Source organism: Acomys minous (assembly GCF_964271855.1).
Source record: "Acomys minous genome assembly, chromosome: 4".
Taxonomy (NCBI): domain Eukaryota; kingdom Metazoa; phylum Chordata; class Mammalia; order Rodentia; family Muridae; genus Acomys; species Acomys minous.
The window spans coordinates 8,594,225-8,606,382 of NC_140486.1; the positions used below are offsets into that span (position 1 = coordinate 8,594,225).

A 12,158-nucleotide genomic window follows, 5' to 3' on the forward strand; every position below is an offset into this window, starting at 1 on the left:
CAAGCAGATGGTTTCAGAAAGAAAAAACAGAGACCGAAACAACAAACTATTCCTCACAGCCTCGTAGTGCTCGGGAAAGGCTGGCTGTGGGGATGCCGAGGCCCACAGAGGACTCTGCTCTGCATTTGGACAGGGGTCGGGGGTGAGGTAGGGGGTCAGACTTGCTTTAGAAGCAGGGCTGTGTCTTCTAGAAGAGAAGAAACTTTGGGGGGGGGGGTTCCTGAGAAAGGCAGACTCACAAAAGAATACAAGTACCTGAAGTAGACAAATGTCCAAGAGGAGGTGGCATATACAGCATAAGGGGACACCAGGCTCCTGCAGGTCCCCCAAGCCCTGATCCAGAAAGACACAAGATAAGCAGACACGACCAGAGTTGCCAAGTGTGGGAAAAGGGTCCAGGTTTCCTTATGGGTGACAGGCATATAAAACTGGCTGTAGAGATGGTTACGAACATGCTAAGAGCCACAGAACTGGCCGCTGTAAAGCATCTAATTGAATCTCATTGAAACTGTTAAGAACAACAGAATGAAATATATCACCTTTCTTTGAAAAGCAGCCAAGAAATGAAAATTATAGTTAAATGTCTTAGGAGAAAACCACCAATTTAGAAAATGCCAGCAATGAAAGTAACTTGATATCTGCTCAAGTCAGATAAAAATGGAGTCCCAAGCCTGAAGAATCCTCAGCAGATGGAGCCAGGCAGGCCTCTGAAGTGACCCAGCACACTTGGTTTGCAAACATCAGGACCACTTGGCTGTGGCTTGTAAATGCCTGTGTTAAAGAGAAACAGAGCCTAAACTCCAGCTTTCAAGTTATGTAACTAGTGCTTTCCAGCAGGGACGCTGTCTCACAGCCCCACCACCACAACCAATCAGATGTCTGTTGCTTGCCACACTGGTCCTGTGACAGCCTCACTTTGTTCCCAAACAACTTCTGGGTTGTAGCCCCCCTATACGCTAACCTTTATGAGCTCAATGTCTCTACAAGTTTTTGTGTCTGTTTACTTTATAACACAATCTTACACCAGTATCCACTCACCTCCTCCTCACTGACACAAACAGTAAACATGTGTTAACTTAGAAGCTCATGTGACAGGCTCAGTGCTGAGGACCAGGGATGCAAAAATAAAGCAGAGGCAGGCAGATCGCTGTGAGTTCAAGGCCAGCCTGGTCTACAAAGTGAGTCCAGGACAGCTGACAGCCAGGGCTACACAGAGAAACCCTGTCTTGGGGGCGGGAGGGAGGGAAAGCATGTCCCTGCCCTGCAGGCTAGTGTTTGGTAAGACAGAGAGGCAAATGTGCTCAGAATTTCCTATTTCTTCAAAGAAATCAATTTCCAGCTTCAGGTCAAGGCAGCATTTACTTCTGGAACTTTCTGCTGACAATGTGCCAGTTTGAATTTGGTAATACGTTAACATAGTCATGAACAGGACCCAAATATGTCTATGAAGGTAAAGTTCTTTGAGAGTGGAAAGTTGGAGAGAACACTGTCAATTAATAAGGCATGGTACAAGTCACAGGTTGGAATTCTGTTTAAGTAACTCTCAACTTTTATGTGGAACAGTAGAAACACTGGTGGTGAAACCTCAGCATATGTTATAATGTTATTTTTGTATATTAATGAACCAAAAGGATTTTATATAAAAAATGACCAAAGTGTTTTGGTATCAAAATTGGTGTTAACAGTGGTGAAGTTTAGATGACAGAGCTCCAGAAAGTTTGCTATTTTCCCTTTTTCGCAAGTTGAGTTTTTAAAATAATAATTACATACCGGAGACAGAAACCATTCTGAAACATCACTCTTCCTAAAACAGCAGCTATGCCAAAGCACAAAGCACAAAAGCCTAAATGTGAACTTCCTGTCATTTAGGAAAACAAAACAAACATAACAAAACAAAACCAGCGCAAGCCAGTGTTGGCAGGTTCATTCCACCTCCCACCAATTTCCCAGGGCTGCCCTGTTGGTGAGAGGAGTTCATGTTGGCCCCTGAGGCCAACAGAATGCAGAATGCCCCATGTCCTCTCTAAGCACCTTCTGCAGATGCTGCCTAACTAAGACACAAACTACTCAGAAGTACAGAGAGGGAGCAATGAAAGTAGGGAAGGTGGCGCCCAGTGTGGGATTACGGGAGCTGGAGAGATGGAGCACAAGTGTTCCGCCTCTCACAGAGAGTTGGTTGTATGAGTGAATGCTCTCAAAAAATTGCTCTGCATGGAGGCACCATGGGTCCCAGGCCAGAAAGCTGGACTCACGATCTCACCACACTTACTGGATCCAGCATCTCAAGATCCCTTAGCTGCAGCAATGGTTAATGTGTCAACCTTCCTGAAACATTGTTTCAACATGTGTAACAGTTTATTTCAATGTTCTGTAAGCTTTGACAGTTTTGGCCTGTTTTCAGTGGGTTCAGCATTCCTGTTAACTAACTCAGTTACTAAAGCCAACAACACATGGTTCTTAACATTGTTCCCTGTCTACAGAGATGGAAGAGATACACAGACTCCTACGCAAGCCCAGGCACAGAAGCTCACCAGCACTGACCTCCAGATCACCTGCCGGGTGGTGGATGCTGACGATGAAATCGTTACATTATCTCTCTTGTTCTGTTTTGGTATGTGTGTAATATTGGTAGCAGTTTAAACATCCCACTAATTGTATTTCAAAGGATAGTAAATCAATGCTGGCATTCTTCTAAAACACATAGGAAATACTGGAGTAGCCAAGAGGGGGTCAGCACTGCGGCCACTATGACACCCAGGCCCACAAATGTTAGTGTTTGTCAGAAATGCAAACTTCACTGGAGAAGAGTGCAGCGTGCACACACACACACACACACACACACACACACACACACACACACACTTTTGAAAGAAAAACACATCCTAAGGAGGAGCCACCATAACCAGTCAATGTTGTAGTGGTTGAGGGAGATAATGGGACAGAGTGGCTTCAGCCACTAACAGATTCTAAAGCATCTGGCAGGAAAGTAAAAATGGACGAGATGAAACTTAATAGGAGCTAATTGTAACCTACATTTTAAAGAATCAAAAAAACTGAAGATTGCAGAGGACAAGGGAAATGAATTCCAACAAGTGCACAGATGAGATTCGGACACTTGGAGACTAGGGTTGAGCAAAGCCAGGGTCATCTGCAAATATGCTGAGTCCTGGGTAAGGACAGCGATGCTTTGGCTGAATACACGGAGGCACAGAGTCTGCAGAAGTGAGGGAGACAGGCTGGTTCCAGGGAGCGCACACTGTGACCTGGAGACTTGGCACAAGGCGAGGGTCTAGAAGGGTGGCTATGGTGCAGCTGGACCTGCCCATTTCCTCACAAGAACAGTGCAGCGCCAGAGACTCCGAGGCCCAGGAATCACCTGGATCGCTCTCCACCCGTGAGAACGTGAGCAGCTGGGCACAGGCTGAGAGCTTCCTGAGAGCTGCCTTGCTTATCAATCTGCTGATCATTGCATCAAAGGCATCCCCAGCTTGCTCTGCCTCTGTCGCCAACCATCCAGAGGGCTGGCCAGGAACATCTGCCCCCAGAGACAGATTGTGTTGACAAATGGAACTGCCTCAAAGGGCACAGGCCTCAGAAGCAGTCATTTCCTGTGGAAGGGACATGGTGGCCTTCCAGGAATAGTACTGCCTGGGTTCCTGCCTCTAAATCCAATGAATGGTTTCCAAGGAGAAAACACCTCTCCTCCAGGCAGGACAGAATCTGGAAAAGAACATTTTCATCTCTAGGCAAACAGTGACACAGTGGCCACAAGAGGCCTCCTGTCACCAGATCCATAAAAGGGCCCTGTCATAGCATAAAGCACACACCTCCTGCTTGGCTGGTGTCTCCAGATCCCACAGTTGTCCATAGACTGGAAACCTACACCCCGTCCTTCCAATGTCTCTGGAGTTTGGAATAGATTGTTTCCTTTCCTTGGGGCATGGTGTTAGTTTATGAATCTAAAACGGCATGGAGTATGAATTCAGGCGAGTGAGTTCCTTACATAGTGTAAGAGTGAATGTGTGTATAACAATGTGTCTGAGTGTGTGTGTGTGTGTGTGTGTGTGTGTGTGTGTGTGTTGTAAGCTCCTGAGTGTAGTCCTTAGGCCACTTGGTCTGGTTGTGTGTCCGTGTGTGTGTGTGTGTGTGCCCTGTTAGCTCCTGTGTGTGCAAGTGCTTATGCATAAACCATGTGTATGTGCTTGTACGATTGTATGAGTATCCTCAGGTGTGTTTGGGTGGAGCATGTGAGTCCATGTGTGTGTGCCTGTGTAGCTATGTGTGTTTTTCTGAGTGCGAGTGAATGCGAATGTACAAGCTTATGTGTTTGAGGGTCTGGGTGCGGAAGCGCATGCCTTTGCCCCTCCATGGTCCTACACATCGTCCAGAGGGGTCAGCCTAGAGCGGGGTGGGGGGGGTGGGGGGGTGGGGGGAAGGGTCTCACCCTGGGACCCGCTGGGCACGAGGGGGCGCCGCGCTACCGTAGCCCGGACGCGCTGGCCTGGGCGGCCCGGGGGCGGCTTACGGGGCGGTGCCGGACTCTGAGCTGTGGGCTCTGGGGACGCTGCGCTCCGCCCCGAGGAGCCACTCCGGGCACGCGGAGCAAGCAGCCGGGAGCCGGGGCAGGAGGTAAAGTTGAATTCACAGTGTGTGACCAGAGTCGGCTCCAAGCGTCCCAGGGACCGTTCGGGGACAGGAGCGTAGCTGCCAAAGAGGTCTGTGCAGCGAGATCGGGGTCTGAGCGGAGCGTGGACACCTGTCCGCGGGTGGCCACATGCGGGAACGCAGCTCGGTTTGGGTGGCTGGTCGCGCTGCGGGTGCTAAAGCCCACGGAGGGGCGCTCGAGGGGTCGGGCTGGGCCGGGGCAAGCGGAATGGGGCCGCCGGAGGATCAGGCTCGGCCGCGTAGTCCGCTTTTAAAGAGGTTCAGGCGGCCGCTGGAGGCTGGGTCTTGCTGCCGCCCCGTCTGCCCGCGTCGGTTCTACTGGAGTCCGGGTAAGGAGAGAGGAGGGCAAAGGAGGTCCGCATCCGGTGGCGGGGTCCAGGGTCCCCGGGAAGCTGCCAGGGCTCTTCCGGACTGGACCGGGCTTGAAGGCTGTGCGCACCGGCTTCATGAGAGAGGTGACTGGGGCGAGTCCGCGGCTCTGGTTCTCTTTCTGGTCCGAGGTGGTGAAGTGAACGCCCCCCACCCACCTTTTACTCCCGCAGCCGCGAGCACACGCGCTTTGCACGCACGCACGGCTGTCCTGCCACAGTGCCTTCTCTAACGTACCAGGGCTCCGGTGGATCAGGTGCGGATCCCCGCTCAACGCGCTCTGAATTCTGCAAACTCTCTGTCCTCCACGGCTCGGACAGCAACGTCTGGTCAGGACAGTGGCGCCTGCGAGTGAGGAGTGTTGGGCGCTAAGGGGGTCTGAGCCTGGGCCGGCGTGTGCAGAAAGGTGAGCTGGCTCCCATGAGCCCTAGACGATTGTCCAGCCTCGCGATTCTTGGTGCACTCCAGGCGTATTTGGCATCGAATGGTTTCGGAGTTTGGAGGCCCCTTGGTTCCAAGTGTTCTGATTCTTGAAGCACTGCCCCGCCAGGAAGGCTTAGAATCACGTGCCATCCTCTGGACCCTTCTGGTCAAACCCACATTCTCCTGCTCTTGCACCCCAGAGATGAGCTCAGATTCAGCCTTGTTCTTGATCCCTGGAGATCCTAGAAGTAACCCCTCACAGCCTCTGGCCTCTTTGGTCCCCTCCTTTGCTCATGGCTTAAAAAGGCCAGGCTAGCATTTGGAGCGAGGGCATACTGTGAATAATGGATTTTGATCCAGTCTGGAACTCTGGGAGTGGCTAAGTAGTGGACCACATTATGGCCATGCCCTTGGGTCAGTTAAGTAAACCCACACTGGCAGGGATTTGCCTTCGGCGGTGGTTTTCATTTCTACCGATGTCTGGAGGGCACCACAAGCCCAGAGGCAATGGCTGTCCTCCCTCGCTCACCCTCGGTCCAGTCCTCCCTTCTCTCTTGGGCCGTGTGGGACTTTCACTGGTCTTTGGCTGTCTTGAGTAGGTTGTCAGGGGGATTGCTGCGTTCTCTTACACTATGAATCCTGAGGGTGCTGTGGCACATGTAGGGGTGAATCCCGCTTGCCTGAACATCCCTGTTCTCTGTACCGTACACGGAACACAGGCACATGCAGTGCTGTCCAGATAGGGCTGTTGTTTCTGGGTCTCTTTTGGGGGGAGACTGATGGCAGCTCTCCAAAGTCAGTTTATATATTCCATTTTGAGTTGCTCCCGCCCCCTGACCCCCACCCCGCATGGGCCTTGAAGTTGCCATGAATTTTTAAAAGTTGGGTGTTTGTGGAGGTAAGGAAAGAGGGTGGAGGGAGTGAGTTCCCAGTTGGTTCAGAATGGAACTGTGTAGTTTTCCTCTCCCAATGCCTCGCAGAGCCCTGCGTGGGCCAGATGCTCAGAAAGTGTGTGCTGGTTGATTAATTGTTTGAGTTATAATTAAGAGTTTCTACCTAGTGTATAGCAGGGAGCGGCATTATCATAATTACAGGTGTGTGTGCCGTAATTAGTAGGCCCTGTAAAACATAGGTTGGTAGGAAATGATAAAATGTTGGGGTTGGCCCTGGGAAGTGCAGGTCCTAAGCTTCTCTGACGTGGAGGGGGATGGGCTGAGGCAGATATGATGAGGCTTGGGGTCCTCTTTTATGCCTAGTTCTGGGCTGCTTTTCTGAACGAAGTGTGTCTCACCTGGTACCCAGAGGGCAGGGTGAGCCAAGGGTGCCTGGAGTGGGAGGTGCTATTGGCTCAGAAGCCCTATGCAGATGTGTGGGGGCAGACTGGAGGGGAGGGGAGCAGATGTGTGGCACTGAGTGCGTGGGTGCCAAAGGCGGCCGGATCTGAACCAGAGGTTCCTTTTTCCAGAAGGCTCAGTCAGGGCAGGGAGGGACCATCCTTTACCATGCAGGCATCTCACTGAGTTGGAGGAGCTTGGGCTGTGGCAGATAGGATAAGGCTTCAGGGGTCTTCTTCCTCGCTTTCCTAAACAGGTCAGTTCATGAGAGCAAGCCGAGGAAGAGCCTTGGGAAGCAGCTGTACACCGTCTAGCCGGTGGTGGCAGTCCTCTGAGGACACAGGTTCCGCAAACCTGCAGTTCGGTGTCCACAGATGAGGAGCAGTCTGCCATGCTCATGTAGACCAGAGAAGGCTGCACCAAGTGACATCTCTGTGCTCTAGCTTCGGGGAGATTTGTTCATAAAGTAAAACCCCAAACCGCATTCCATTAGAAATAACACAACATTTTAATTTCATCATGAATTTAGAAAAAGACAAATAAGAAGGTGAATGGGTGCAGAAAACTTCCTTCCCCTGAGAGAGGGAAGCTGGGAGGTAAAAGACTCACCAGCAAAGGCTCCGGTGGCTCTTGGGCCTTGGGCACAGCTACATCTCTGTTTCTCTCTCTTTCTCTCTCTCTCTCTCTCTCTCTCTCTCTCTCTCTCTCTCTCTCTCTCTTTCTCTGATGAGCCTACTCTTTCTCTGATGAGACGTGGAACCTCTTGGTTTAGCACTTCTTCCTCTAAGCACCCCAGTTTCTGCCACCTAGGTAGCACCCCAGGACCCGGGCTCCAGTGAGGAAGGCAGGATGCAGGCTATGTGACTTTCCTGTATATTCTTAACCTCCTTAGACATTTAAGTGGTGGTGTTTAGATGTCCGCCTCAACCTAAGTGGTGCCTTGAAATCAAAGGCTAGAATTCAGAGGCTCCTCTGGGCCTCCAAACTGTCTGGCTGATGTGAATACGGGGGCAGTTTTAGCTGAATTCCATCTCTAGGAGGCAGATTTATTTTTGTCCCGGCTTGGCTGCAGTGGGGAGGGCTGTGGGATCCACTTGTGCTCTGTTCTCCCTGCTCAGGGAACTTCCTCTAGCGGGTGGGCTTCTTGGGTTTCTGTGCCCACTGTGTTGTCACATATTGCTCTACGTCCCAAGTGAGGATGGATCAGAGGGTCCGTCAGACATCCTGACATACATACCACTTGGCTGCTGTATCTCTCAGGCCCTTCCCTGGGGGGCTCTAGTTTGGTAGTGGAAGTGGGATCAGGAGACATGGATTCTGAATATGGAGCATGAGACTTCGTGTGTGTGTGTGTGTGTGTGTGTGTGTGTGTGTGTGTAGACCTAAGTGTGCCAGAGCATGGGTGTAGAGGTCAGAGAACAACCTTGCATACCCCTCCTCACCTTCCTCCGTGTTTGAGACAGAGTCTGTTGTTCACTGCTCTGCTTAGATAGTGCTGGTCATGGCGTCCACCCGTGTTAACAGACATGCTTCTGTTGCTGATGGGTTGTTAGATGTCACTGAACTTGGTACCCTTGGTGGCCCTTCTCATTCATCGCCTCCTCTCTCTGTCACCTGTTTTTCTGTGGTGGTCTTTATGTCTCTCTGCCATCTATTTTCTTTGTCATTGTTGTAGCATGAGCTTCTCCCCAGATCACTTTCTGCACTAGTGTGGCTGTCTCTTGCTTTGCATCTTTCAGTACCCTAGCGGATGCTTCAGTGCTCCGTGGCTTCACTACAGCACTGTCATGTGTGTACTGGTGACCAAAGTTAAGGTCAGTTAGTCAATGCTCCTGAGCGTTTACTGTGAGCTGGGTCCTGTGCTGGGATCAATGTGTTAGACTTGGGGAAATTCCTCAACCACTAAAACCTAGGCTTTCACACGAATGGGCACTCACACATGCACACACATAGACATGCTCTCCCACACATGCCCGGTGGGTGCAGCAATAACAGGTAGTGCGTAGAGGCTGATGTGAAGGCCTCAGGAAGAGGAGGCAGCCAGTCAGAGCTACGTGAAGTTCACCAGGATCTCTCCAGGATAGTGTGATAACAGAATATAGCAGAAGTGTTAGTTATCTGTTACAGGGACAGCTATTATAAGATGTCTGAGGTAGGCCACTTGATAAGCACTAGATGATTTCTTGGCTCATGCTTTTGGAACTGATGGCTCATTTTGGCTCACAGTTCCAGGGGGACATAGTCAGTCACAGCGAGGAAGACATGGCAGCAAGAAGGGAAGGAATGGTGGTAAGATATTGGCTGGTCACATTGTAACCATACTCAGGAAGCAGTGTGCAAACAAGAAGTGGGGCCAGGCTATACAGTCTGAAAGCCCGCCCCCAATGACTCACTCCAGCAAGGCTCTAGCTCCTAAAATGCCACTGTTTCCTTTCCCCAGAGCACCAGCAGCTGGGGACCAAGTGAACCTTTGGGGGACATTGCACAATTTCACAATCAAACCTCAGTATTTTATCTCTTATGAACCCACCAGGATCCAATCACAGGTTCCACCCCATGACTCTGTGCAATCCAGTTACCCCTCTAAAGGCTCCACCCCTAAGGACACAATTGTATTAACCATCTACCTCCTTAATACATTAGCATTATGGGGGCCTGAACTCCCGAATGAATTAAACTACATCCAAAATAAAAATAAGGTGATCGAATCATCCTGTCTCTGGCAGATGCCTGCATCCCACGTCTTCACGGTTGCATCAGGTCAGATGGAGGGTGTCCCTCCTATAGCTCTCCCTCCTGCTTGGTGGCATCAGTTGGTCTCATGTTGAAAGCCAGTAGGAGCCATTCTGCCCACGGAGCTCACAATGTGAAACACACACTGTGTTCCTGGACAGTGCTATTGTGTCTCCAGGCAATCAGGGCTCAGGAGGTGGGGAGACATGTAGTGTTCACTACACATCAACAGGGATGCTCTTGTGAGCCTTTTCTGAGGCCTGGGCATGACCTTGCTTTCTTCTGCAGCCCTTTAGTGGGATAATTTTGGAACTCTCAGACACTCATTTAACTGTAGCCAGGCCTCAGAGACCCTGTCTCCCCTTAAACTGATGCAGTTGTGAATGCGGGGGCGGGGGGCAGGGGGATATGTGCAGGTTTCTTGTTGAGGGAGATGAAGGCCAGAAGGTGACATCAAGTGTCTTCCTTCAACATATGGTGGTGGTGGTGGTTGTTTTGGCTAGACCGACTGGCCAGCAAACCCCTATGATTTGTTTGTCTGCAGCCTTCTTCTAGCCACGGTTGGGGCTACAGGCACACTCCTCCATTTCACATGGTGCTAGGATCCCCACTCAGGTCCTTAGGCTTTCACAGCAAACACTTTATCCACCCTGTCAGCCCCTGATGCTTTTAAGAAAAGTGCAGGTAGACGGAATCCTTGCCAGGAGGGAGCCGCAGAGCACTGGCTGCGTCTTCCTCTGAGCGCTAATTTAGTGACAGAACAGCGTCTTGCTCTGTCTCGAGGGAATAGCCTTTAGACTGCGCTGTGGTTCTCTGCAGGCTGGCACAGAGGCCAGGTATGCACATCTCTCCTGGCAAATTAATAAGAAGAAAAACATGTTCCTTTCTTTTATTTTTTCAGCTCAGGGAAGTTTGTTTTCAACAATGTGCCTTGGCTCAGGGCTAGAACAACAAAATTAATAAGTGGAATGTTTCTACCATTTTCTTCCCTCTCATCCTCACGTAGCCAGGACATGTGCAGGGCCTCGGGATCCCAGCAGGGATGGACTCCGTCCTCCGTGATTTTGTGTGAATATGAGTAAAGTCTTAAACCTCTGCCCTCACCTCAGGCCCTCAGAACTGGGGAGATCTTGGGGGTTAGGTGCCCCCTAGGTACAGAGGTCTCCTGCACAGGTTGGCCCCAGGGTTGGCTGTGTAATATTTGCACACACAACACTAGGAAATCACTCTTGTCTCTGCACATCATTGTACTAAGATGCCATCAGATCCTGAGATTGGGATGTTTCTCTATGGAAGAGAAACGGATGATACCAAGGGGCATCCAGAGCCCACATCAGCCCTTTCTTCCTGATGCAGATCCTCATGCCTGCTTAAAATACTATTGAAAATAGTGGAAACACAAGTGGGCTCACCAGGTCCAGAACTTAACCAGATGCACAGTTGCTGTATGTTTCCAGAAGCTTCCTTTGTGAAAGTTTACCCGCCTCCCATCCATATGACTCTGAGGTTTAAGGAGACCAGTCAAATATGGCAGGATGTTCCATCTATCTGAAGGGAGTCTGTGTTTAGTTTTGTTAGCGAATAGTAAGTGTACAAAATGGATTTTATTATGTCATTTGCATACATATATAATTCACTTGAATCATATTCTTGGCTCCCAATTACCCCGTCTCTTTCCTCGTCCCAAATAGTTCTCTTTCTCCTTTCATGCCTTCTTTGTTTTAAATCTATTTAATCTGAGTTTTTAAAAAAGAAGAAGAATTTAGAAGTAACCTTAGAGATAAAAGATGGAGCAGGGAACAGGCTTCTGGTCAGGACAACAGGATTCTCCATGTCTTGCGGAAACTATATGTAGTACCTTTAGCAATAGTGTGAAAATGACTATCCTTATAAAAAAAAAAGCAATCTATAGATTGAATGCTATTCCCATCAGAATTCTAGTGCAACTCTTAAATTTCATATGGAAGCACAAATAACCCCAGGTAGAAAAAAAATCCTGAACAATAAAAATGCACCATGCCCAATTTCAAGTTATACTACAAAGCCGTAGTAATAAAAAAAAAACGTGGTACTAGCACAAAACAGACACATGGATTGATGGAATGCAATTGAGGACTCAGCTACAAGTCCCTGCAGCCTATTTGAGTTTTGACAACGATGACAAAAACATGCATTGAACAAAAGACAGCATCATTACCAAATGGTGTTGGGAAAACTGGGCAAGTACATGGAGAAGAAAGAAATCTGTCTTGCCTTGCACACAAATCAATTCCAAATGGATCAAAGATCTCAGTTAGAACCAGAACTCTGAAGTGTCTAGAAAACAAGTAAAGAGTACAACGCAACATATAGGCTTAGGTATGAACAGGGAATAAAATCACCAATAAACAGCCTTATTCATAATAGCCAGAACATGGAAACAGCCTAAGTGTCCCTCAGTAGAAGAGTGGATAAAGAAACTGTGGTACATTTACGCTATGGAATACTACTCAGCTATTAAAAAGAAGGAATTCCCGAAATTTGTGGACAAATGGATTGAACTAGAAATGATCATAATGAGTGAGTTCACCCAGAAGCAGAAAGACTCAAATGGTATATACTCACTTATATCTAGACACTAGCCCAAGGGGCAGG

At 49.3% G+C, this 12,158-nt stretch overlaps 1 protein-coding gene across 4 annotated transcripts in view; it reads left to right on the top strand.

Moving 5' to 3' along the window:
• Positions 1–4,444: 4,444 nt before the first annotated feature.
• KCNG2 (potassium voltage-gated channel modifier subfamily G member 2) overlaps positions 4,445–12,158 on the top strand; it is a 64,316-nt gene continuing 56,602 nt past the window's right edge. The window contains exon 1 of one of the 4 annotated variants that reach the window (XM_084780666.1): positions 4,445–4,629. The gene's annotated coding sequence lies outside the window, so the exon portion shown is untranslated. Of the gene's footprint in view, positions 4,716–4,737; positions 4,995–5,054; positions 5,441–12,158 lie in introns of those variants that run through there. The other 3 variants (XM_084780665.1, XM_084780667.1, XM_084780668.1) reach the window with 3 other exon arrangements.